Here is a 26603-nt window from a genome sequence, read left to right as displayed (position 1 = left end):
AACAGGATTGAGAAGAGATCGTAGATCAGGAGAACTAAGTGCAGACCCCACCCCACACAGCAATATCGATTGTAGTTTGTAGAACACACTGACCCTATAATTCAGCAGACTCTATCCCTAAAATGCCTACAACTCGCCCTGCCTAAACACTCCGACCTGTCCCTCAATTCTATCCGGACACAAATGGTTTTTTCCTGCCTATCTTTCCCTAATCAGCAGCCAGCACGTTGATGTGTGCTCTGTCCCTGATCTAAGCAGCATAATGACGCCGCTGCGGCTGCCTCGAACTTATAAAGACTTGGTCACATGCTTCAGACGGCCAATCACAGCTACTGAGACATTTGCAGGCATGGCTGGGATGGCTTAAGGCACACCAGTTAAACGATTGTTGATTGGCTGTTGAAAGCCCGCCATGAAAAGAGCGCCAAAGCATGCAAAACCCGGAAATAAAACGACCGAACACGGATTTTTACCCGAATATACAGTAAAGTGTCCGTGTTCGTGTTCGGGTAACAAAAATCCAATTATTCGGTACGAACACGAATAATACAGTCCGTGTTCGCTCAACACTAGTAACTATCTCAGTGGGTTGGCACTAGCAGTGGTGCATTCTGGGACACATTATAAAAGCCAAGGGCACATGTGACAGGGGGTCTTTGGGCGGGAAGCCAAGTCCCAGAAGGAGGGTGACGACTGTCTCCTCTTCTGCAGCTGTGAGGGTGGTCCTAGGCAGTCAGCCTAGTGAACCAGTGGTGTGACTGAACCCAAAGGTCCAGTGAAGCTGACTGTGATGAAGGAAGAGCTAGAGTCAGCGAACGGGGGTGTCAGCACACAGGCAGTGAGAGTAAAGGGGGTGTCAAGTTGTTATCCCTGAAGAGAATATTCAATACCTGAACGGTCAACTTAACTTCACTTTAGTGGCAGGGTAAGGCAGCTGCCTTGCCGCATTCTACAGTCAGTTGTCCTCAGATTTGTGCATAGTTACTAGTTGGAGTATCCCACTCATCCCTTCTCCCATCCCCGTTTTAAATAAACCACAAAAACCAAATCCCCTGGACTGATTATTGTCTGAGCCAAGAACCTTTAATGTTGTGTATCTGCTGTCAGTTGCTAATGGTAACCCAGGGGAACCCAAGAAGTGTAATTCTCAGCAGCTCTCTAGGGGGCAGTGCTATATATATATATATATATATACAGTATCTCACAAAAGTGAGTACACCCCTCATATTTTTTATAAAAATCGTATTATATCTTTTCATGTGACAACACTAAAGAAATTACACTTTGCTACAATGTAAAGTAGTGAGTGTACAGCTTGTATAACAGTGTACATTTGCTGTCCCCTCAACACACAGCCAATAATGTCTAAACCGCTGTCAACAAAAGTGAGTACACCCTTAAGTGAAAATGTCCAAATTGGGCCCAAAGTGTCAATATTTTGTGAAACTATTATTTTCCAGCACTGACTTAACCCTCTTGGGCATGGAGTTCACCTGAGCTTCACAGGTTGCCACTGGAGTCCTCTTCCTCTCCTCCTCCGTCCTCCTGACGACATCACGGAGCTGGTGGATGTTAGAGACCTTGCGCTCCTCCACCCAGGGCCTGTGCAAGGATTTTTGCCGCCCTAGGCAAAATAAAAATTGCCGCCCCCCCAAATGCTCTCCCACGCCCCATCTCAAGTTGCTGAAGGGGTTAAAACCAGATGCGGCTGGTGCGCCATTGGTTGGGCGGGGCAGCAGGCGGACCTGGCTATGGAACCCCCCCCCCGTCGCTCTAGAGTCCAGTCCACACCATATCCCCCCCCCCCGGGCGCCAGTTAACTTACCTTGATCCTCGGGACGGCGATGACTTCCCCCCTCAGTCTCCTCCCTCCTTCTCCGCCAATAGGATGCCTTCTCCTTTGGCCAATTGGGAAACTGATCTCAGGACCCACTACCTGATTGGCCGGGAGGAGAATCAGTGTGGCAATAGCAAATATTCATTTGCTATTGTCACACAACTGGGTGGGCTCAGGGCGCAGTGCTCTGCACCCCGAGCCCACCCTTTTTTTAAGCCTATTAGAGCCTCTGGCTCTAATCACGTACTTTAAGAAAAAAAAACCCTCATTGGAATCCATGCATCCGCCGCCCTGCATGTAGATTAGAGGGCCGGACGCATGGATGGGGGGGTGGCGCCCCTGCACCCCTAATGGACGGGTCGGCCGCCACTGGTTAAAACCCCTTCAGTGACTTACGGTAAGTCACTTACCTCGGGTCAGGCTCTGCCGGTGCCCCCTGCTAAGTTGCGCCCTAGGCAGCTGCCTAGGTCGCCTTACTGGTAGCACCGGCCCTGCCTCCACCTTCCGTTTGAGGATGCCCCACGGATGCTCAATAGGGTTTAGGTCTGGAGACATGCTTGGTCAGTCCATCACCTTTACCCTCAGCTTCTTTAGCAAGGCAGCAGTCGTCTTGGACGTGTTTTTGGGGTCGTTAATATGTTGGAATACTGTCCTGTGGCCCTGTCACGAGGTGCCATGCTGAACTTCCAGTGACCAGTATGAGAGAGTGAGAGCGATAACACCAAATTTAACACACCTGCTCCCCATTCACACCTGAGAACTTCTATCACTAACGAGTCACATGACACCGGGGAGGGAAAATGGCTAATTGGGCCCAATTTGGACATTTTGACTTAGGAGTGTACTCACTTTTGATGCCAGCAGTTTAGACATTAATGGCTGCGTGTTGAGTTATTTTGAGGGGACAGCAAATTTACACTAATATACAAGCTGTACACTCACTACTTTACATTGTAGCAAAGTGTAATTTCTTCAGTGCTGTCACATAAAAAGGTATAATAAAATATTTATAATAATGTTGACGTGTACTCACTTTTGTGAGATACTGTATATATATATATATATATATATATATATATATATATATATATATATACAGTATATATATGTATGCTAAGGATGTGCACTTTAGAGATGCAGATAAGTTCACCACAGAAGAATGGACATTTGTAAACAAGGCAGTTGGATGGGGAAAGGTTCCCAGTAGAATAGAACTACATTGCTTGCTCTGCTCAGTTGTGGTTTTGCTATAGACACAGAGCTTTTTTGGAGCATTCAACCAGGACATATTTATTTTAGTCAGTAATTAAGTAAGCATTAAAGTCTATGTAACTAGCTTTTTTTAGTTTTGCATAGAGTGGTGAGGAATTCGAACCCCTTTTCAGGTTTTTATTTTTGTCTGTGCCCCCACTTGAGAGATTGTCCCTGGGATTAGAAGTGGGACCAAATCCAACATATTGCCAGTACAGGAATAGAAGAGAAATCTCCCAGTAAGGATATGTGTTTCTTTAATAGCTGAATAGGGATGAATTTCAGGCCCCATGTACACAGGACGTCAGAAAAAATGAGCTGCAAAGCTATTTCTGACGCCAGGAAAAATCAGCCTCAAAAACGCACCTTTAGCAGCGTTTTGCATTGGCGTCAAATGCGTTTAGGCGCGTCAGTGCTAACCAGCGTTTTTTTAAATAAACACAACCTTTTTCAAAATTACACTCCCAAATTACCCACAATGCCATAAAATATGTAAAATATCATGTGACTGTGCCATTTTGTTTGGAGAGAAGAGAGGAGAGAGCATTACTGATTTTTGAGAGATTGTTGATTTGAGAAATATGGATCCTGCGATTCAAAAAATTGATGAAGCAATCCTTCTGATTGTTCTGCGTAGGATGCGGCGAAGGAGACAGTTGGAGGAGGAGAGAAGCAGCAGTCAGGGTAGGTTCAGGATGCATCCGATTGTATCCCAGCATCTTTCGCTGGGGTAATTTCACAACATGTATGCCCAACTTCGCATGCATCTGGAAAAATTTTACAACTTTACCCAAATGTCTGTGCCTGTCTTTGATGACCTGCTGGAGAGGCTCTGGCCAAGGCTGGAAAGGATGGACACCTTGATGAGAAGCAGTGTGTCACCAGAGGAACGACTGCTTGTAAAACTTCGGTAAGTGAAATTTTTTTGAAGGGTTGGGTTAGTGCCTGGTCACATGTTTGCAATGTCACACATTGCATGACATTGCATGCAATATGTACCGCACTGCTATGCAAATCTCATGCAATGTCTGTGCATTGTGATTTCATCCAAACAGATTGTATGGCTGAATTTGCATCGCATTCATACAAAATGTAATGTATTGACACTCCCGATTATGTTCTTTTAGGTTTCTTGCTACAGGACTAAGTTTTGTATCCTTGCATCAGCACTTCCTTCTTGGCGTCTTTACGGTGGGCAAGATAGCCAGAGAAACCTGTGTTGCAATATGAGAGGAGTTGAATCAGGTGGTAATGCTGGAGCCAACAGAAGACCTCTGGGAAGCAGTGGTGGATGAGTTTTGGGAGAAAACTCAGTTTCCCAATTGTATTGGTGCCCTTGATGGCAAACACATCAGGGTGAAGAAGCCTCCACACACTGGATCGGCATATTTCAATTATAAAAAATATTTCTCGGTTGTCCTCCTGGTTCATTGTTGTGGATGTTGGAGCGTACGGCAGCCAGGGTGATGCCCGCATATTTCGGGAGTTGGCCTTCGGACGTCGGCTACATGAAGGAAAGCTCAAGATTCCAGCAAGCAGGCCTCTAACCTGTACCAAGGAACCCAGCTTACCATTGGTCATGGTAGCAGACGAGGCCTTTGGACTGGTCGAGAATCTCATGAGGCCATACAGTGGCTATGGTCTCAGTTATGCCCAAAAGATTTTTAATTATTGGCTCAGCCGTGCATGCGCATTGTGGAATGTGCTTTTGGAGTGTGCACGGCAAAATGGAGAGTTTACTCACATGTATGCAGCTCGATATGGAGAAGGTCATTAAGGTGGTCCTGGCATGCTGCATTCTCCACAACTTCCTGTGGGAGAAGGAGAGGAGCACCGTTGAACTGGAACCCCGAAACCCAAATCAACGAGTGCAATTTTTGGACTTGCAGTCAACGTCATGGGTGATGACAATTCGTAATCAGTTTGCCAATTTCTTCTTGTCACCTGATGGAGAAATTTTGTGGCAATATGATTATCTGTTAAAAAAAATTGGCATTTTTCCATGCTCTGCCTTGTTTAAATGTATTGTTTCTTGAAATAAAGCATTTTAAAATTTGTCAGTTCTTTTCATGTTTCCCGTTCCTCTATCGTTCAGGTGTACTTTTTCTTCCATATGAGGCAAGCGTATGCAACTCCTTATGGGCTGTACATACGCTTGCCCCATGTAGAGGAAAAAGAGTCCTTTTCTTCCGCATGAGGCAAGCATATGATACCCTTTGTTTGGCTGTACATACGCTTGCCCCAGGTAGAGGAAAAAGAGTCATTTTCTTCCGCATGAGGCAAGCGTATGATACCCCTTGTTGGGCTGTACATACGCTTGCCCCAGGCAGAGGAAAAAGAATCCTTTTCTTCCGCATGAGGCAAGCGTATGCTACCCCATGTTGGGCTGTACATACGTTTGCCCCAGGCAGAGGAAAAAGAGTCCTTTTCTTCCGCATGAGGCAAGCGTATGCTACCCCATGTTGGACTGTACATACGCTTGCCCCAGGCAGAAAAAAAAAGAGTAATTTTCTTCCGCATGAGGCAAGCGTATGCTACCCCTTGTTGGGCTGTACATACGCTTGCCCCAGGCAGAGGAAAAAGAGTCCTTTTCTTCTGCATGAGGCAAGCGTATGATACCCCTTGCTGGGCTGTACATATGCTTGACCCAGGCAGATGGAAAAGAGTCTTTTTCTTCCGTATGAGGCAAGCGTATGCTACCCCATGTTGGGCTGTACATATGTTTGCCCCAGGAAGAGGAAAAAGAGTCCTTTTCTTCCGCATGAGGCAAGCGTATGCTACCCCATGTTGGACTGTACATACGCTTGCCCCAGGCAGAAGAAAAAAGAGTAATTTTCTTCTGCGTGAGGCAAGCGTATGCTACCCCTTGTTGGGCTGTACATACGCTTGCCCCAGGCAGAGGAAAAAGAGTCCTTTTCTTCTGCATGAGGCAAGCGTATGCTACCCCTTGCTGGGCTGTACATATGCTTGACCCAGGCAGATGGAAAAGAGTCTTTTTCTTCCGCATGAGGCAAGCGTATGCTACCCCTTGTTGGGCTGTACATACGCTTGCCCCAGGCAGAGGAAAAAGAGTCCTTTTCTTCTGCATGAGGCAAGCGTATGCTACCCTTTGCTGGGCTGTACATATGCTTGACCCAGGCAGATGGAAAAGAGTCTTTTTCTTCTGTATGAGGCAAGCGTATGCTACCCCATGTTGGGCTGTACATATGTTTGCCCCAGGAAGAGGAAAAAGAGTCCTTTTCTTCCGCATGAGGCAAGCGTATGCTACCCCATGTTGGACTGTACATACGCTTGCCCCAGGCAGAAGAAAAAAGAGTAATTTTCTTCCGCATGAGGCAAGCGTATGCTACCCCTTGTTGGGCTGTACATATGCTTGCCCCAGGCAGAGGAAAAAGAGTCCTTTTCTTCTGCATGAGGCAAGCGTGTGCTACCCCTTGCTGGGCTGTACATATGCTTGACCCAGGCAGATGGAAAAGAGTCTTTTTCTTCCGTATGAGGCAAGCGTATGCTACCCCATGTTGGGCTGTACATATGTTTGCCCCAGGCAGAGGAAAAAGAGTCCTTTTCTTCCGCATGAGGCAAGCGTATGCTACCCCATGTTGGACTGTACATACGCTTGCCCCAGGCAGAAGAAAAAAGAGTAATTTTCTTCCGCATGAGGCAAGCGTATGCTACCCCTTGTTGGGCTGTACATACGCTTGCCCCAGGCAGAGGAAAAAGAGTCCTTTTCTTCTGCATGAGGCAAGCGTATGCTACCCCTTGCTGGGCTGTACATATGCTTGACCCAGGCAGATGGAAAAGAGTCTTTTTCTTCCGTATGAGGCAAGCGTATGCTACCCCATGCTGGGCTGTACATATGTTTGCCCCAGGCAGAGGAAAAAGAGTCCTTTTCTTCCGCATGAGGCAAGCGTATGCTACCCCATGTTGGACTGTACATACGCTTGCCCCAGGCAGAAGAAAAAAAGAGTAATTTTCTTCCGCATGAGGCAAGCGTATGCTACCCCTTGTTGGGCTGTACATACGCTTGCCCCAGGTAGAGGAAAAAGAGTCCTTTTCTTCTGCATGAGGCAAGCGTATGCTACCCCTTGCTGGGCTGTACATATGCTTGACCCAGGCAGATGGAAAAGAGTCTTTTTCTTCCGTATGAGGCAAGCGTATGCTACCCCATGTTGGACTGTACATACGCTTGCCCCAGGCAGAAGAAAAAAAGAGTAATTTTCTTCCGCATGAGGCAAGCGTATGCTACCCCTTGTTGGGCTGTACATACGCTTGCCCCAGGCAGAGGAAAAAGAGTCCTTTTCTTCTGCATGAGGCAAGTGTATGCTACCCCTTTCTGGGCTGTACATATGCTTGACCCAGGCAGATGGAAAAGAGTCTTTTTCTTCCGTATGAGGCAAGCGTATGCTACCCCATGTTGGGCTGTACATATGTTTGCCCCAGGCAGAGGAAAAAGAGTCCTTTTCTTCCGCATGAGGCAAGCGTATGCTACCCCATGTTGGACTGTACATACGCTTGCCCCAGGCAGAAGAAAAAAGAGTAATTTTCTTCCGCATGAGGCAAGCGTATGCTACCCCTTGTTGGGCTGTACATACGCTTGCCCCAGGCAGAGGAAAAAGAGTCCTTTTCTTCTGCATGAGGCAAGTGTATGCTACCCCTTTCTGGGCTGTACATATGCTTGACCCAGGCAGATGGAAAAGAGTCTTTTTCTTCCGTATGAGGCAAGCGTATGCTACCCCATGTTGGACTGTACATACGCTTGCCCCAGGCAGAAGAAAAAAGAGTAATTTTCTTCCGCATGAGGCAAGCGTATGCTACCCCTTGTTGGGCTGTACATACGCTTGCCCCAGGCAGAGGAAAAAGAGTCCTTTTCTTCTGCATGAGGCAAGTGTATGCTACCCCTTGCTGGGCTGTACATATGCTTGACCCAGGCAGATGGAAAAGAGTATTTTTCTTCCGTATGAGGCAAGCGTATGCTACCCCATGTTGGGCTGTACATATGTTTGCCCCAGGTAGAGGAAAAAGAGTCCTTTTCTTCCGCATGAGGCAAGCGTATGCTACCCCTTGTTGGGCTGTACATACGCTTGCCCCAGGCAGAGGAAAAAAAGCCCTTTTCTTCCAAATGAGGCAAGTGTATGCTACCCTATGCTACCCGTATGCTAACACATATTAGAATATTTCATACTGCTGACATGCACCATACCCCAAAAAAAAAGACATAGAAAATAATATAATTTAAAAATTTTATTTAAGTAATAAAAAAAAAGTAAAATTTATTTAAGTAATAAAAAAAAGGTAAAATCACAGCTGCTGACAGCAGATTGGTCAGCATGGCTCGGGTGTAGTGATTGGGGATGGGGGAAAGTTGATTCGGGGTGGAAATGGGTAGCTTGGTGCAGGCATTAGTTGCCAAAGTCTTGATGCTATTGGGTTCCCTTGAAAGGGGGTGTGGGATCAGCATAGAAATTGGAATGTCCTGGAGGAGGATGAAATTCCGTGGAAGAATGAGGGGGGGGGGGGGTAAAGAAATGGTGAGAATGGGTAGGTGGTGGCTGCCATCTAGGGGGTTGATATAAGGGGGGTGGTAGCGCTGCTGAGGTCCTGGGGGACATTTTGAGATCCTGAAAAGCACTGTATGGATCGCTTGGTGCTGGCCCACCACTTACTTTTGCATTTAGGTATTGAATCGCAATACCATACATGCGATCCATACCATGCTTCTGGTCTCCCCCAATGTCCTACAGGAAATGGTATAGAGTGCACAGGAAGCAGGCGCGTGGGTTCAAAGGATCCAAGAACGGTCAGCACTGTGCCTCTCCTGCAGCAAGGCTACCACCCTGTCCTCTGTTTCAACACTGAATCCGCCACCCTTCTGGCGCTGATTGCGGCCTCAACCGCGCACAATGCCATGGCCACGCACCTCGCAACGAACTTCAGGTTCCTGACTGTGGCTACTGGAAGCCACATCCTGGGCCCTGGTTTCCTGTGAAAAAAAAAGAAAATGTTCAGAATGGCACTGACAGACAGAAAGAGACATAATGGACGGATGAACACTTGATAGATGGGGGGATAGAATGTCAGTACTGTCCGTGGCACTCTCTTCAAATGAAGCATCCACTGCCTCCTCTATCTGACCACTTTTGTCGACAATGTTGGATGTTGTACTGAAGAAAATAAAACGGGTAAAGATTTTGTACATTTTGGTATTTTTGTAAATTAGAGGAATGCACAAAGTAGAATATATGTGACAGAAAAAAAAAAACTTACTCTCTGTTGTTCTCAATCATGGCTTGGCGGAGGAAAGCTAGATGATTATGAAAAAGATGCTGTTTTTTTTGTGGAGCTGGTGCGCCTTCTCCAGCTCGGTCAAATCCCCCCACACGCAGTCACGGAGGGACTTCCATCTACGCTGTAAGATTTTATCTACAGAAAATTGGAAAAAAAGGGTTAATATGCATTCCAATTAACACTACACAGAAAACATATCTTGCGATTAATAAAAATAAACTTACTTCTCTCCTTTTTGGCCGAATTACTCAGATGGACCCAGTCTGGTGTAAGTGACGCTGAGATGTCTGTCCAGATCTTCAACTTACGAAGGCGATCATTGTACAGGGGATGCGCCAAATCCCATATTTCAGGATTTGCCTCAACTGCAGAGATAAGTTCTGCCGGGGGGACATCTGCAGCCATCTTATCTTCTTCCACACCTCTCACAAGCACACGACTGAGCAAAGGACTCTTGGGTAATGTGGGCATGTATTTCCTGTTTTTCCTCTGATTACAGTGACCAATCACATTTTTCTGGATAAAAAACGCCTGACGCTGCTAATAGCCGATATACAGCGTTATGCCGCGTTTAGGCGTGATTAGCAGCGTCGGGCGTTTTTACAAAAAAAATTTAATTTGTAAATAACTTTTCAATGGTTTGTACCATTGCTGACATCTGAAGTATAAACAAAACCGTTAAGGTAGGTATCAGTACTTGGTATCAGTAAGTACAGAAAAGTATCGGTACTCATACTTGTAAAAAAATGGTATCGGTGCATCCCTAGTATTAACTTGACGACACTTTCTTGAAGTCTTTGCAGAAGGCAGCTGCCATTTTTAAGTTACGCAATTAGTCTGGTTAAAAAAGACACAAGTCCATCCTGCTCAACCAATAGAAAAAAAAATGCACACAAATAGAAAACTTCTATATGCACAATCCTATATCCACAGTTGATCCAGAGAAAAGCAAAAAATCCAATAAAGTATGATCCAATTTTCCTGGTGCCTCCATGGCAGCATACTAGTGATAGAGCTCCGCCTCGACTCCACCTTCAGGATCAGTGAATAGCATAAATTAAAAGGTATAGCCCCCCCCCCCCCCCCCATCATTCTCCTTTTTTTCCTTATACCTCTTGAACAGTGAAGATGCAGCAGTATGTCCCTACCTCTGCCTGTGAAAACGGGCAGCTTCCACCGGGTTCAGCCTCTCCCGTGTGCAGTCCCTGTTCTTGGGCCGCTAAACGCGCTAATAAGACTGGGAACCCCTTCTGTGGATCTTCTGGGGTCTGTGAGTAACGGCGTTTCCTAACATGGAACAAATATGCCGTCTTTTCTCAATGTATATCTATATATGTATACATTCATAATTGTGCGGATGAATACTCGCATATGCTATGGGGATTTATGGTGGCAGAAGGATTGGCATTCTGTTATACATTTTTCTGTATATTTGCATGTGAATAAAAATACTGGTTTCTATTTTTCTCTTCCTTTTCTTTTTTTTTTTCCCCACCGATTCCGCTTTTATAAAGAAAAACTCCCCGGTTATATTATGGATAGTTTTGCTTTTTTTGTGTACCTTTCTTCTTCTTTTTTAGCTTCAGTCAGGCAGTTTCCCCTCGCTGGGTGGCCATGGCGTCCTGTCTTGTTCGCGCCGGGTCGCGTCGTGATGACGCGGCGGTCGGCGCTTGCTCACTGACTCCCACGGCGGCCATCTTTTCAGTGGGAGTCTCGGTGCGGCAACACGTCGGGTCGCGGCGGCGCATGCGCATTTGCATCGCGGCGGTGGTGCATGCCTGGTATAGACCACGGTGGCCATTTTGCAGTGGTCTAAAAAAAAAAAAAGAGATAAAACATATTTTGGTAATTATAATGTATATTATAATGTATTACAGAGGTGTAACTATTTTGAAAGAGGCAGAATACAAAGCAAATACAGGAGATTAGATTTTGGCGCAAGTATAGGGCAGCACAATGGCGATACTGTGTCTTAAAGGGGCAGTGTTGTTTTAAAAAAAAAAACCCCAATCAAAGGTACAATGGTTTCCCTGTCTTCCCATTGGTACTTCGGCTCAGGTGGGGGTGGAGCTTGAGGTACTTAAGCCAGGAGTTTTAGATGTGGTCTTCGGTTTCAGCTAGTCTTGCCCTGCAGACCATCTTTGTTTGCTCTCACTCGGTAGGTGACTTTATACTTTGTTCTTACCCTTCCTCTCTCCCTATATATATATATATATATATATATATCTTTCTATTATAATCTCTCCTTTTTCAGCCGATCCTCCTGCCCTTACCATGAGTCATTCCTCGCGAAACCAAGATCCACCTGATCGTAATAGGTATGGGACCAACTTTTCGTGAGTATAAAAAAAAAAAGAGTGCGCCACTGACATCCATTATTCTTGGTTTGTCACAGTCCAGTACCATCGAAAAGATCGCAAAAGTCATCGGGAAGACGGGATGACCACAGTCCTGATCACAGGTCACATTCTTCCAGATACCCAGAGAGATCAAGATCCAGAAGCCGTTATCGCTCTCCTTCACCACATTATTCTTCAAGAAAAAAGTGCTGGTCTTGTGGCGCAGAACCCCTCCCGAGAAAGCTGGTCTGTAAAGACTGTCTCAGGGATTATGCGGCCAGTTGTGACACGGAGAGCCGCCAAGTAGTTGACCTACTTAAACAAACAGTGAAGGACTCAATTTCAGAGCTGGTGTCCGTCATCCCAGATCGTCCTAAACCACAGGCTTCTCAGCCACAGGAATCGGATCCGGTGATCGCAGGTCCTTCCTCTATCACTGTTAGCGCAGTTCCAGCCGCTAGAGATCCTTCCTCGGAGGAACATTCGGATAAATCTTCAGATGAAGAAGAGCCTTCAGGTTTCAACTTTGCCTTAGTTCAGCCGTTTATTCAGGCGGTTAAGCAGGCCAATCGCCTGGGATGAACCAGCGGAACCCCGGCCTAAATCAAAGTCATATTTCCCTTTCCTCAAGAGGAAACAAGTCGCTTTCCCTTTAATGGGAGAAATAAGGGAAGTTATTGAGAATGAATGGAGTAAGACAGATAAAAAATTCTCCTTCAACAGAGTGAATAAATTTTATCCGTTGCCGGAAGAGGGAATACAAGCCTTATCCTCCATGCCAGTAGTGGATGCAGCGGTGGTGCGTCTAGCGAAGAACATGACCCTTCCAATGGAAGATTCAACTTAATTTAAAGATCCGTTGGATAGGCGCATTGATCTTGACCTAAAAAGATGCTATCTGGCCGCAGGGGCAGCTTGTAAGCCCTGACTTCAGTCTCAAGTGCCATTCATTCCTGGACTGACAACGTTGAGACAGCTCTGCGACAGGAAGTCCCTAAAGAGGATATTATCAAGTCACTTGAGGAATTGAAGTTAGCGGCAGACTTCGTGGGAGAAGCCGCCATTGACACAATTAGGTGTGCCTCTCGTTCAATGCTCCACTCAGTGATGGCTAAGAGGGCACTATGGTTGAGGCCTTGGACGGCTGACTTGGCATCAAAGCAGAGCTGGTGCAAAATACCTTTTGATGGTAAATCGCTATTTGGTGAAAGATTGGAGAAGGCCATTTCCAGGGTCACTGGAGGAAAGACTGGTATTCTTCCACAAGATAGGAAGGAACGCAGAACAAGGGGTTTCCTTTCAAGGTTCCGCCAGTCAAATTCTAGAGGCTACAGACAGACCCGTCCATTCAGGGACAATAAAAGGCCCTGGAAAGGTACCCAGTCTTCCTTTCTGGCATCCAGAAAAAATAAAAATCTTACTACCCCACAAGGGGAGACAAAGTCCTTTTGACGCCAGAAAAGAAGTGACCGATCCAGTGGGAGCCCGACTTCGCCACTTTTTACCAAATTGGATGACGAAATGCCAGGACCCTTGGGTCCTTTCTACCATTCGTTATGGCGACTTACAAAAAGACGACACTACCATCATCCCCGCAAAAGGCACAGGCCTTAAAGGACTTTCTAGTTTCACTTCAACTCCAACAAGCGGCGGTACCGGTACCCTATGGGGAACGCTTCACAGGTTTCTATTCAACCCTGTTCCTGGTGGAGAAGAAGACAGGGGGTTGGAGGCCGGTTATAGATTTGAAAGGTCTAAACCGCTATATTCATCTGGAAAGATTAAAGATGGAGTCCTTACAGACAATCATCCAAACAGTACAGCCTATGGATTGGTTGATATCTGTGGATCTGCAAGATGCCTACCTGCATATTCCTATACTTCCCGCCTTCCAAAAATATCTAAGGTTCGCAGTAGGTCATGTCCACCTACAATTTCAAGCTCTGCCTTTCGGCCTGTGCACATCCCCAAGAGTCTTCACAAAGGTCTTGATATCGGCCCTTGCCCCCCTAAGGGAGAAAGGATTAAGAGTATATCATTACCTGGACGATATCCTCCTCCTAGCCGACTGTCCACGGAAATTGATTCTCCACAGGGACATTCTACTACAAACCCTGAAAGATCTAGGGTGGTTAGTAAATCGGGAGAAGAGTCAACTATCTCCAACTCAGGTGATGGTATACTTAGGGGCAGAATTCAACACGGCCAGAGGCACGGTCTCTCTACCCCAAATTAAGGCAACAGCAATAATTCAAAAGACACTTCATGCCATAGGAAGGGACTACATGTCCGCTTCACAATGTATGAGTCTGATCGGCTCAATGTCATCCTGCATCCCTCTAGTGCCATGGTCACATTAGCACCTCAGGTTCTTTCAGTCGGGATTCCTGTCCCAGTGGCGCACACGTCAACTCTCGAAAACGATCCAGATAACATCGATAATGCGCAGAGGCCTTCATTGGTGGACAGATCCGGAGAATCTCGCCAAACCTCACCATCTGGGTTCTCATTCCTGGACCATGATCACATCGGATGCGAGAAGCCAGGGATGGGGAGCGCATTGCAAAACAATACAGATTCAGGGGAGATGGTCCTTTCCAGTGAAAGGCTTGGTTTCCAACATTCTGGAACTGAGGGCGGCATTCCTGGCACTAACATCACTGGCTCCTCAGGTGAGGGCGCAGAGGGTCCTACTACGCCTAGACAACAGGGCAGCAGTTTCATACATCCAGAAGCAGGGAGGAACCCGCAGCAGGACCCTCCTGAGGGAGTTAGAGCCCATTATGATCTGGGCAGAAAGGAATCTGGTGGCCCTCAGAGCAGCCTATCTACCAGGCAAATTGAACACAGTGGCGGATCATTTATCAAGATACTTCGAGGACGCCAACGAATGGGCAATACATCCACACATTTTTCAGCAGATCCTCAGCCTATGGGATCTCCCACAAGTGGATCTATTCGCAACTCCAGAGAACTCCAAGCTCCCGAGTTTCTTCTCACGTCTCCCTTACCCGCAAGCGGAGGAAGTGGATGCTCTGTCCTGCCCATGGCGGTTCACGACAGGCTACGCCTTCCCACCACATCCCCTAATTTACAGGTTCCTACTGAGATTGACGAGGGAACCAGTACAGATACTGGCAATCCTTCCGTATTGGCCGAAGAGGCCTTGGTTTCCATTGGCCCTACGCATGAGCGTATGCTCCCCGATCAAGATTCCTCCCTTCCCTCACCTACTATCACAGGGGGGGAGGTTCCATCCAAGACCACAGACGCTGAACCTTCAAATATGGCTGTTGAGAGGAGGCGGTTTGAATCCTTAGGATGCTCCCAGCAAGTCATCAATACCCTCCTTAAAGCCAGAAAGCCAGCAACCAATGGATAGGCACCAGGAAAGGAAAATTACGGTAAGTATGATACAATTTTCCGTTTTCTCCATTCTGATTTCCCAGGAGGCAATTAGATATTTCCTGAATCAACCCTCCACGGGTGCTAATACCGATAAATATACAGTAAGTATTTTTGGCATTTAGGAAAGAATCCATGCCTTTTTAAACACTTAAGCCCTTGAGGATATGGCTGCTCAAAGACCAGGGCCTATTTTGCGATTCGGCACTGCGTGAATTTAACGGACAATTGCGCGGTCGTGCGATACTGTACCCAAATGAAATTGACGCCCTTTTTTTTCCCACAAACAGGGCTTTCTTTTGGTGGTATTTTATCACCTGTGCGATTTTTATTTTTTGCGCTATAAACAAAAAAATAGCGTCAACTTTGAAAAAAATAACAATATTTTTCAAATTTTTCTATATGAAATTCCCCAAAAAAATGTAAAAATCTAAATGTTTTAACATTTTAGGCCAATTTGTTTTCTGCTACATATTTTTGGTAAAAAAAGATCGCAATAAGCATATTTTGATTGGTTTGCGCAAAAGTTATTGCGTTTACTAACTACGGGAAAGATTTATGTCATTTTTGTTGTTTTTTTTTTAATAAGTAATGGTGGCGATATGCGATTTTTTTGCGGGACTGCCACATTGCGGCGGACAGATCGGACCCCTGACTAACATTTTTTACACTTTTGGGGGTACCAGTGACGTTACTACAGTAATCAGTGCTATACATATGCACTGTTACTGTAAAAATGACACTGGCAGGGAAGGGGTTAACTTCATTAGAGATCCAGGGGTTAAGTGTGTCCCTAGGGGCGTGCTTCTAACTGTCAAGGGGCGTGGCTTTTGATGTAACCACAGAGACATACGATCCTACATAGCAGGATCGTATAGTCTCTGCTGTCACACCAGGGAGAATGACAGGCGGCTTTGTTTACATCAGCCGCCTGCCTTTCTCCCTCTCCAGCGGGAGATCGCGAGTGGCCGGCGGACATCGGAGCCACCAGTCACTAGTGCGGGGATGGCCGTGAACGGACGGGGGTGGGACCGCACCTCCGGCGGCACGCGCTCGCCCCCTACAGGCTCCTGGGCAAGCGACGTAGTACTACGTCGATTTGCCCAGGAGGGGCTGACTGCCGCAGTAAATGTACTTGCGGCGGTCGGCAAGCAGTTAAAAACAATCTACTGAGCTGGTCAGAACCAGCTCTTAAGGGAGTCTATTCCACATTTTCACAGCACTTACTGTGAAGAAACCTTTCCATATTTGCAGGTTAAATCTCTTTTCCTCCAGAAATGTAGGGTCTGTATCTACTCTCTAGACAAAACATATGCAGTCATGTGTATCTTGGTGTCTGTACATAACTATTTTAAATTGTCTTTGCTCTATGTAAACATACTTTCTCACAGAATTCCCTGCTGCTGACTTTGACTTGGAAAGCCCCATATAGCCATGTACACTTAAACACCAAGTGAGTGATCACTAGGGAGGGGAGACTAAGGAAATGTTTTTTTCCTGTCTGCAGCATATTAATGATATCATTTTTCCAAAATGCTCCTCTCAGAACTGGGAACATGCACTTGACAAAAGCTCATTTACCTTTTCAGTGATAAAAAAGTATTTTTTTTTTTAAATAGAACAGTTGCGACCTATTTTGAAATGTCAATTTTTTATTGTAAAGCAACCAATAGGTTCTTATTAAATGACATGTCGCGGTGACAGATCTCATAAAGCTATCTGTGTACATTTCATACAAATATTACCTTTGACTTTAATGTACAGATCGCAGAGCCACTGGACAAGAGTTTAGAAACTTTCCACAGTGACAAAGGTGCATTTCAGGTTCTCTCTGAAGACAATGTCAGTGTGTGAATGTCGTTTGTACTTTCTTTTCTCCTAGCAAATTGTATTACCAAGAAGTTATAAAACATAAAATCACTCTTGGCTTGAATGTGGAGTGTGCCTCTTGCCCTACTGATAAAAGTTCCTTTAATTATATAGGTGGTGACAGATCTTCCCTAGCCGAAAGCTACCTGTGTACAATTCATACTAATACTATCTTTAACCTTTATATGCAGACTGCAGAGAATGGCCTACTGGACAAGGTTTCAAAAACATAAAACAGTTGCAACGGTGCATTTGAGGTTCTCTCTGAAGATGATATCAATGTGGGAAATGTAGCTTGCGCTTTCTTTTTTCGTGATGAATTGTATTTCTAAGGAGCTACATATAAAATAGAAACTCACCTTTAGTTTATATGTGGCATGTGTCTCTTGCCTACGGATAAAGGCCCCTTTTATACAACGGCTGAATGGGTTAGAGGGGGGTGAGAGGGGATTTACATTTTGCCAGAAGATGGGCTTTAAATGTGGAGTGTATACATTATGATAACAATTCAGTGATCTCCTTCTCTGAACCATATAGTCATCTCCAGAAGTGTAGTTCCATATAGGTAATAAGTATTTGCTACATTTTTTTAAAGAAATAAACAGCGTTGCCTTGACCGATAAAGTATTTTCTTAAAGTGTTTGTAAAGGATGAAGGTTTCTTACCTTCATGCATTTTATGAATAAAGGTAAAATACCTTCAGAGTGCAGCAACCCCCCCCCCTCCCCCCAGCCCCCCAGCCCCCCAAATACTTACTTAAGACGAATCTTTCTCCAGCGATGTGCACAAGAATCTCAGCTGTCTTGGGACTCTCCCTCCTCTTTGGCTAAGACAGCAGTGGGAGCCAATGGGAGTCAATTACAGCCAGTGAGCCAATGGGAAAAGAAATAGGGCTGTGACTTGCCATGGCTCTGTGTATGAATGGACATGCAAAGCCATGGCTTGGGTGCCCCATTGCAAGCTGCATCCTTCCGAGGCACTTGGCAGGAAGGAGGGGCCAGGAGTGCCGGTGGGGGACCCGAGAAAAGGAGGATCGACTGCTCTGCGCAAAACCACTGCACAGAGAAGGTAAGTATGACGTGATTGTTTTTGCTTTACATTTTGACTTTAATATCACTTTACACTGTGTGTACAATTATTAGGCAAGTGAGTATTTTGACCAAATCATCATTTTTACGCATATTGTCCAACTCCAAGCTGTATAAACTTCAATGTACTTTTGGGTGTGGCCTAAGGAGATCAACACCCTATATTAAGGTGTGCATAATTATTAGGCAGCTTCTTTTCCTCAGGCAAAATGGGCCAAAAAAGAGATTTAACTGATTCTGAAAAGTCAAAAATTGTAAAATCTATTTTATAGGGATGCAGCTCTCTTGAAATGGCTAGGATATTGGGGTGTGATTGCAAAACCATCAAATATTTTGTTGCAAATAGTCAGCAGGGTTGCAAGAAACGCGTTGAGAAAAAAGACGCAAATTAGTTGCCAAAGATTTGAAAAGAATCAAACGTGTAGCTACCAGGAACCCATTATCCTCCAGTGCTGTCATATTCCAGAACTGCAAGCTACCTGGAGTTCCCAGAAGAAGGTTTTCAGTGCTCAGAGACATGGCCAAGGTAAGGAATAGGGATGGGCCGAATGATCCCCTGTTTGGTTCGCACCAAAATGTTCGAACATCATGAAAATTCAGAACCGGTCAATGAACCCCATTAAAGTCTATGGGACCCGAACTGGAAAAATCAAAAGTGCCCATTTGAAGGCTTATATATGCAAGTAATTGGGGGTCCTGGTACTGCCGGACATGTATTAATGAAAAAAATTTTTGTAAAAACGTCACTTTTAAATGAGCAGTGATTTACTGATGCTTAAAGTGAAAGCATCAAAATGAGAAATAACAATAAAAATGAAAAATTCCTTTCAATATAGTGCCTGGGGGGTCCTTTTAGTCTACCTGTAAAATGGCACATCTGTACTATGTATAGAGGCTGCTGCAGAAAACATTGCACTTATAAAGCCAAAAAAATGAAATTTTCCCTGACAGCTTCCTTTATTTTGTAAACAACAGCTTGGGGAGCCAGTCTGTATGATGAGGCCACAATGTAGTGCACTGGGAACAAGAATAAAGATTTTATGGATAAATTCTTGTGTCTCTTCCGCAGACTTTGGATAGAAGTAACAGGTGCGGAAAAATAGGGCTTTGGGTGTATCTATAGAGGTACTATTGATGAAAGCAAGAATTGGCCTTGCAGTGTAAAATTTAAAGGATATGCACCTGTCAAACAGGTGCAGAAAAATTGTTCTTTGGATGTCTGTGGCACCTTCACATCGTAACCCTATAGAGGTACTCTTGATGAAAGCAACAATTGGCCTTGCTGTCAAAAATTGAAATGATATGCACCTGTCAAACAGGTGTGGAAAATTGTTCTTTGGGTGTAAATGTGCCCATGAAACCTACACGAAAAAACTACACTTAATAAGTGACATTGGCATCAGGGGCTTCATAGCTGCTGGTTATCCAGGACTGATTCATTTTGCTAAATGTCAGACGGTCCGCGGAGTTTGTGGACAGATGCGTTCTATTATCAGTAACAACTAACCAAAAAGGAAGATTCCCCTAGGGGTGGGACTTTTTAGGCACCAATCCATTATATACAACAAGTCAATTTGTAAAAAAGTTGAATTCTTTATTAATTGATACATGAAAAGATTAAAACAAAGAGGCAAGCTGAGACATATTGCACAAGATACAGTCGAACTTATTACCACGTGACCCCCGGGCTATGACCCGACGCGTTTCAGAGTCTTTTGGGCTCCTTCCTCAGGGGTACGCCCTTAGAGGGTGGTCTGTGGATCATTAATGCATAACATATTAGTTTCAACAGAATATAATGACATTACATTTGAGTAGAAAGTTTAATAGCAACTTACATAGTTCACTGTGATGATGAGCATAGATAGCCTGCCTGGTAATTAAAAACAAATGGGCCACATATGCTTGCTGTCCATCAAGAGTGCCGCATTCGCAATGTTATAGGTCAAAATGAGAGATCTTAGGTCTTTAGAGTGTTTCAGGACTTGTTAGTGCTAACCAGTCTTAATGAGAGACTGGGTAAGAGCAGCTGGAACCTCAAATGACAGCAGATCTGCTGGGCAAAAAGTTAGCATAATTACTGCAGGGTCCAATCAAACAAGACCAAGCATGTGCAGGGTGCCCTAAAAATAAGTGTACTCTGCCCACCATGTCTTTCATTTAGAAAGAAGATTATCATCCATATTCGATCAAAAATAAGATGAGTAAACAAAAAGAAAACCCAAATATCCGTATAAGTGTGTCATGCTAGGTCTAATAGCCATAGCCAGATATATAACTCACTTTAAGGAAAGTAGTGAGAACTAAAGAGTCTTATTGGGCACCATGCACAGATCAAAAAGTCAAAGAGCCGTCACCCCGATCATAAAGATCAGCAGTGTTTAGATAACAGTCTCTTTTCTTACCTTGACGACAGCTGTATGTTGTTCACAAAGGCTGGAAATCCTCACAGGACCTGCGTGTCCGGCAAGAGAGCAGATAGCTCTGACGCCGGACACATAGGATTTAATAAGCATGGCAATCGGCTGAAACATAGATCAGCTGGATTGCCTGCTCTCAGCTGATCGCCGTCAAAGGTTCCCTGAAACGTAAGGGCCGAACACGCCCCCTATCCGGATATCCGGCGGAAGCGTGAATGGCCGATGCGTTCCACCGACACGGAAGCATCACTAGCCTACGTGAACCGCAGACGAGTGTGCTAGGCATCCACGGCCGCACGCTACAAGAGGCCGGGATGGATACGTAAATGCCTAATTCTGCGGGCGCCAGTAAATGGCGTCCGCCTTTCCGTGCCGGGCTGATCCTACAACAGAGCACTAAACAGAAACAATGTTTTGATGAAACGTAAAGAAAACTAGACATGGCGAGAAGGTTCAAAGGCCTCATTATACATTAGGAACTGGAGAATTAGAGTGCATCCAACATAGAGATACCTCTCTCATAGCTCCCAAGATGTTCCGAATTTTTTGCAAATAAATTGGAATGCCATTCTTTTTTGATAAAAATAAGAACCGGACTTCACTCCCGATGGACTAAGCTTCAGCATATGTTGGACCGTTTGTGTACAAAAAGTGCTAGATTTGAAAAACAAAAAAGAGAGTATGAAAAATACACAGCATAAATGCAGGTGATTACTAACATAATATAATATTGCAATATATGTCATATATAAAAACATAGCATAATAAAGACATTATATCATAGGGAAAAAAAAAAAAAAGAAAGGAAGGGGAAAGAAAGGAACATGGAGAAAGGGAAGGAAAACAGGATTTTTGTCATATCAATCATCTGCCCGCACGGGATACTCAGAAAACTCCTTCAAAATACGATTGTGAAATAGGGGAATAGAGTTATCTTTCCATGCCTCCAGATGAAAACCCTTCTAGGAAAGGTCTGAATGATATAAGGTCATTCAGTCCAGGTGGCTCAGTGGCCTTTAACCGATAGATCCAACGTAACTCCATTTGGAGGAGGGTCTTATTCCAATCCCCTCCTCTGGGGTTAGGGTGGATCCTATCAAGTATTAAAAATTTAATTTTTGGAAATTTATCAGGGTGAACCAGAGCAGCATGGCGCCCCAATGGAAGGTCTGGATTGCGTGTCTGCATACTCTTGATATGTCTACAAGCTCGCTTAGTAAACTCAAGTTTCGTTTTGCCAACGTAAAAACAACCGCACCCACAGAGGAGTAAATATACCACCCCGTGGGTGCGGCAGTTGGCAAAGTGTTGTGGCCTAAATATTTGGCCATTAGGTAGTATCGGGTTTTTTATTGTATGCATATATCTGCAGTACCTGCATGTGCCACACATATAGGTTCCTTTTACCTTACAGTGGTCTTGACCTTTTTGGGCCACAAACTCACTTTGTACAAGTTGGTCTCTTAATGCAGGGACCTTCCTGTACGTGAATTGGGGATATGCTGTAACATGTTTCCCCAAGATGGGATCAAGAGAGAGCATATGCCAGTATTTAGTTACGATCTTTTTGATTTCGGGATGTTGTTCCGAGTACTTAGTTATAATTCTGAGATTATTTTCAGCAGATTTAGAAGTTTTTGGTGTTAACAGTAGTGCTCTGTCACTCAACAGAGCCTTCTTATAAGCTTTTTTAAGAGTGGATTTTGTATATCCTCTCTTGAGGAGTCTCTGTTGGAGATCGTCAGCAGCCTTTTGGAACTGCACCAAATTGGAGCAGTTCCTCCTGGCCCTGAGATACTGGCTAAAAGGAATTGACCGCACCAGATTTTGGGGGTGGAAGCTAGAGGCATGTAATATGGTGTTCCCAGCAGTGGGCTTTCGAAAAAGCCCACTCTGAAGAACACCATCCACGCCTCTATAAATTTCCACATCGAGAAAGGTTATCTGTTGTAAGTCACAATTCATTGTGAAATTTAGACCAAACTCGTTACTGTTCATCCTGTCCATCCAACTATCCAATAAATCTCGTGGGCCGTGCCACAACATAAAAATGTCATCGATGTATCGGGCCCACATAATAATGTGGTCCGTATACATCGAGGTTTCGTCACAGTCAAGAAGGGCATGTTCCCACTCCCCCAGGTACAAATTGGCGTAGGATGGGGCACAACAAGTGCCCAACGCTACGCCTTGCACCTGGAGGTAGTGGGCACCGTTGAAAGTGAAAACATTATGAAAAAGAATGAATTGGAGGATGGACAGGATGAACTCCCCATATGCATCAAAAGTAGAAGCACGTCTAAGTATGCGTCTCACTGCCGCTAGTACCAGTTCGTGCGGGATGGAGCTGTATAGCGCCTCGACATCGATTGTTACTAGGAGCCAATTTTCTGGGATAATCACATCCTGAATCTTTTGCAGGAGATGTATTGTGTCCCGCACGAAGGAGGGAAGGGCAGTTACAAATGGTTTTAGAAAGGCATCCACCAATTTACTTGCATTGTCCGTGATAGAGCCGATCCCCAAGATAATTGGACGCCCTGGTGGATTTGTGGCGTCTTTATGTATCTTGGGGAGGGCATAGAATGTTGGGGTAACTGGAAAGGCCGTGCAGACAAATTCCCAAGTGTGTTTTGGGATCACTGTGTTGAGATATGCTTGATCAACTAGGTTGTAAAACTCAAGCTGGTATTTTTGAACAATACCGGCCGGGATCTTCCTATACCAGTTAAGGTTTCTAAGAATCCTCAAGCACATTGAAACGTAGTCATCGTTGTTCATGATGACGACGTCGCCGCCCTTATCAGCTTGTTTGATGGTAATGGATGGATTTTCTTTAAGTTTTTTAATTGCAAGTCTTTGCTTATAAGTGATGTTTGTATTGGAGGGTTTTTTTATAGATAGCTTTTCGACTTCTTTAGTTACAAGTTTGACAAAGGCGGCAACGTGTGGATTAAGGGTTTGGGGAAACTTGTCCGATTTTTTCTTTAGAGATAAGCCCTGATTGGGCCTGGGTTTTTGTTCGTCTACTTGCGCCAAAAGAGAGGGCAGGTCTACTCTGTCAATGAGGTCCTCATTTTCCTCGAGTAGTGAAATTAGCATGTCTAAAATCGGGTCTTTCTTGGATTGCGAGGTCTCAGGGATTTTTTCGTTGTCGTAGAGGATCCTGAAATTCAATTTTCGAGCGAAAAGATGCAAGTCTTTTATAAAATCAAAACGGTCCAGTTTCGTACTTGGGCAGAAACTTAGACCTTTGGAGAGAACTTCTATTTCTTCAAGGGATAGTTTGTAATTTGAAAGATTGATAATAGATAGATCAGTGGAAACTAAATCAGATTGGGGTAAATTAGGGGATGTGAGTGTGGATGTGATAGGGTTTATATGGGGGGAGTGGGGGTGAATATGGGGGCTCGCTGGTGAATTAATTCTAAAAAAGTGGTGTCTTGCAAATTAAGAGTGGAAGCTAGTAAAGATGGTGCCAGGTTGGGATTAGGGGAGGAGGTTTGTGTGTGAGGATGTGTGGTGTTGGAAGGTGGGTTTAAATCAAGCTCAGGTGTCGGTGTATTGGATTTAAACAAAGAAATATTAGAACCAGAGTTTTGTTGTGTATTCGTTTTTTTGTTTGATTGGCTTATACTGTTATCTTCTTGATAAGTGCATTTGGTTTTCATTGTGGTTTTTTGTTTGTTAGGATTTTGGGGATTAGTAGAAAATGCCCCTTTTGAGTGTGGCGGGGAGGGGGAAGTGAGCGTTGATCTCTATTGATTGGAGGAAGTTTGGCTGCGTTCCATCTGTATGCTTTATTATGGGCAAATGCAGTGGTATCGCATCCAAATTTGTTTTGTTTTTTAATTAATATGTTACGATTATATATATCAAGATGTTCTTTCAATTGTTTCTCCTTAATTGGGAACAATTTGTGAGATTTATATTTTTGCATCTTTTCGCAAAGAAGATTGATCTCAATATCCAATTTGGATGTACGGGCGGTATATTCTCTTATGAGTAGCGTCATTAGAGTAGCTGAACATTGATTCAGAGCATTCTCCCAATCGGTCTTAAAATTGGGGGTTAGGTCCTCCAAAAGTGGAAAAACCTGTACTCTAAGACCGATGGGGTTTATCTCTTTTTTAATATAATCCTGAAAGGATTTAATGTGCCAAAAATAGGCCGACTTTGTTTCCAGGGTTTTTGATAGCTGGAAAAATAGTGCAGAAAGGTCTGCTTCCGCATACTCTTTCTCACCGAAGTCTTTTAAATATTGAGACATCAGGCGTTCCCACTCATCACCCACATATAACGACATAGTGAGTGTGAGACCAAGCAATTTCAAAAAAAAAAAAAGAGAGAGAAAAAGTGGACAAGTTTCAATAGTTATGGCAAAAAGGGGGGGGGGGAAGAGGGGAAGCAACTAAGGAAAAACGAAAAAAGAAAAAACAGGTCACAGAATAGCAGAGATGCAATGTTTACAAATATTCTCTAGCACAATTGATATCAATAATTCATTTAGAAGGAAGTTCAATAATATTTGTTACAAAAAGTGCACATTAGCACAAAAATATCTAGGTTTGTTTTTTTGGGGGGACAAAGGCTACATGAGCTAAAGCGGGGAATGGTATCTACTACCTGGTAACTAGTTACAAAAAAGATTGCTCATGTGGTCTAAATCCCAACGGTGCCACATCCCGGGAATAGCTACTAACCAAAAAGGAAGATTCCCCTAGGGGTGGGACTTTTTAGGCACCAATCAATTATATACAACAAGTCAATTTGTAAAAAAGTTGAATTCTTTATTAATTGATACATGAAAAGATTAAAACAAAGAGGCAAGCTGAGACATATTGCACAAGATACAGTCGAACTTATTACCACGTGACCCCCGGGCTATGACCCGACGCGTTTCGGAGTCTTTTGGGCTCCTTCCTCAGGGGTACGCCCTTAGAGGGTGGTCTGTGGATCATTAATGCATAACATATTAGTTTCAACAGAATATAATGACATTACATTTGAGTAGAAAGTTTAATAGCAACTTACATAGTTCACTGTGATGATGAGCATAGATAGCCTGCCTGGTAATTAAAAACAAATGGGCCACATATGCTTGCTGTCCATCAAGAGTGCCGCATTCGCGATGTTATAGGTCAAAATGAGAGATCTTAGGTCTTTAGAGTGTTTCAGGACTTGTTAGTGCTAACCAGTCTTAATGAGAGACTGGGTAAGAGCAGCTGGAACCTCAAATGACAGCAGATCTGCTGGGCAAAAAGTTAGCATAATTACTGCAGGGTCCAATCAAACAAGACCAAGCATGTGCAGGGTGCCCTAAAAATAAGTGTACTCTGCCCACCATGTCTTTCATTTAGAAAGAAGATTATCATCCATATTCGATCAAAAATAAGATGAGTAAACAAAAAGAAAACCCAAATATCCGTATAAGTGTGTCATGCTAGGTCTAATAGCCATAGCCAGATATATAACTCACTTTAAGGAAAGTGGTGAGAACTAAAGAGTCTTATTGGGCACCATGCACAGATCAAAAAGTCAAAAGTCCCGATGTGGCACCGTTGGGATTTAGACCACATGAGCAATCTTTTTTGTAACTAGTTACCAGGTAGTAGATACCATTCCCCGCTTTAGCTCATGTAGCCTTTGTCCCCCCAAAAAAACAAACCTCGATATTTTTGTGCTAATGTGCACTTTTTGTAACAAATATTATTGAACTTCCTTCTAAATGAATTATTGATATCAATTGTGCTAGAGAATATTTGTAAACATTGCATCTCTGCTATTCTGTGACCTGTTTTTTCTTTTTTCGTTTTTCCTTAGTTGCTTCCCCTCTCCCCCCCCCCCCTTTTTGCCATAACTATTGAAACTTGTCCACTTTTTCTCTCTCTTTTTTTTTTTGAAATTGCTTGGTCTCACACTCACTATGTCGTTTTATGTGGGTGATGAGTGGGAACGCCTGATGTCTCAATATTTAAAAGACTTCGGTGAGAAAGAGTATGCGGAAGCAGACCTTTCTGCACTATTTTTCCAGCTATCAAAAACCCTGGAAAAAAAGTCGGCCTATTTTTGGCACATTAAATCCTTTCAGGATTATATTAAAAAAGAG

This window comes from Pelophylax lessonae (genome assembly GCF_965119305.1).
Source record: "Pelophylax lessonae genome assembly, chromosome: 10".
Taxonomy (NCBI): domain Eukaryota; kingdom Metazoa; phylum Chordata; class Amphibia; order Anura; family Ranidae; genus Pelophylax; species Pelophylax lessonae.
Note: the sequence above shows the minus strand (reverse complement) of the source record.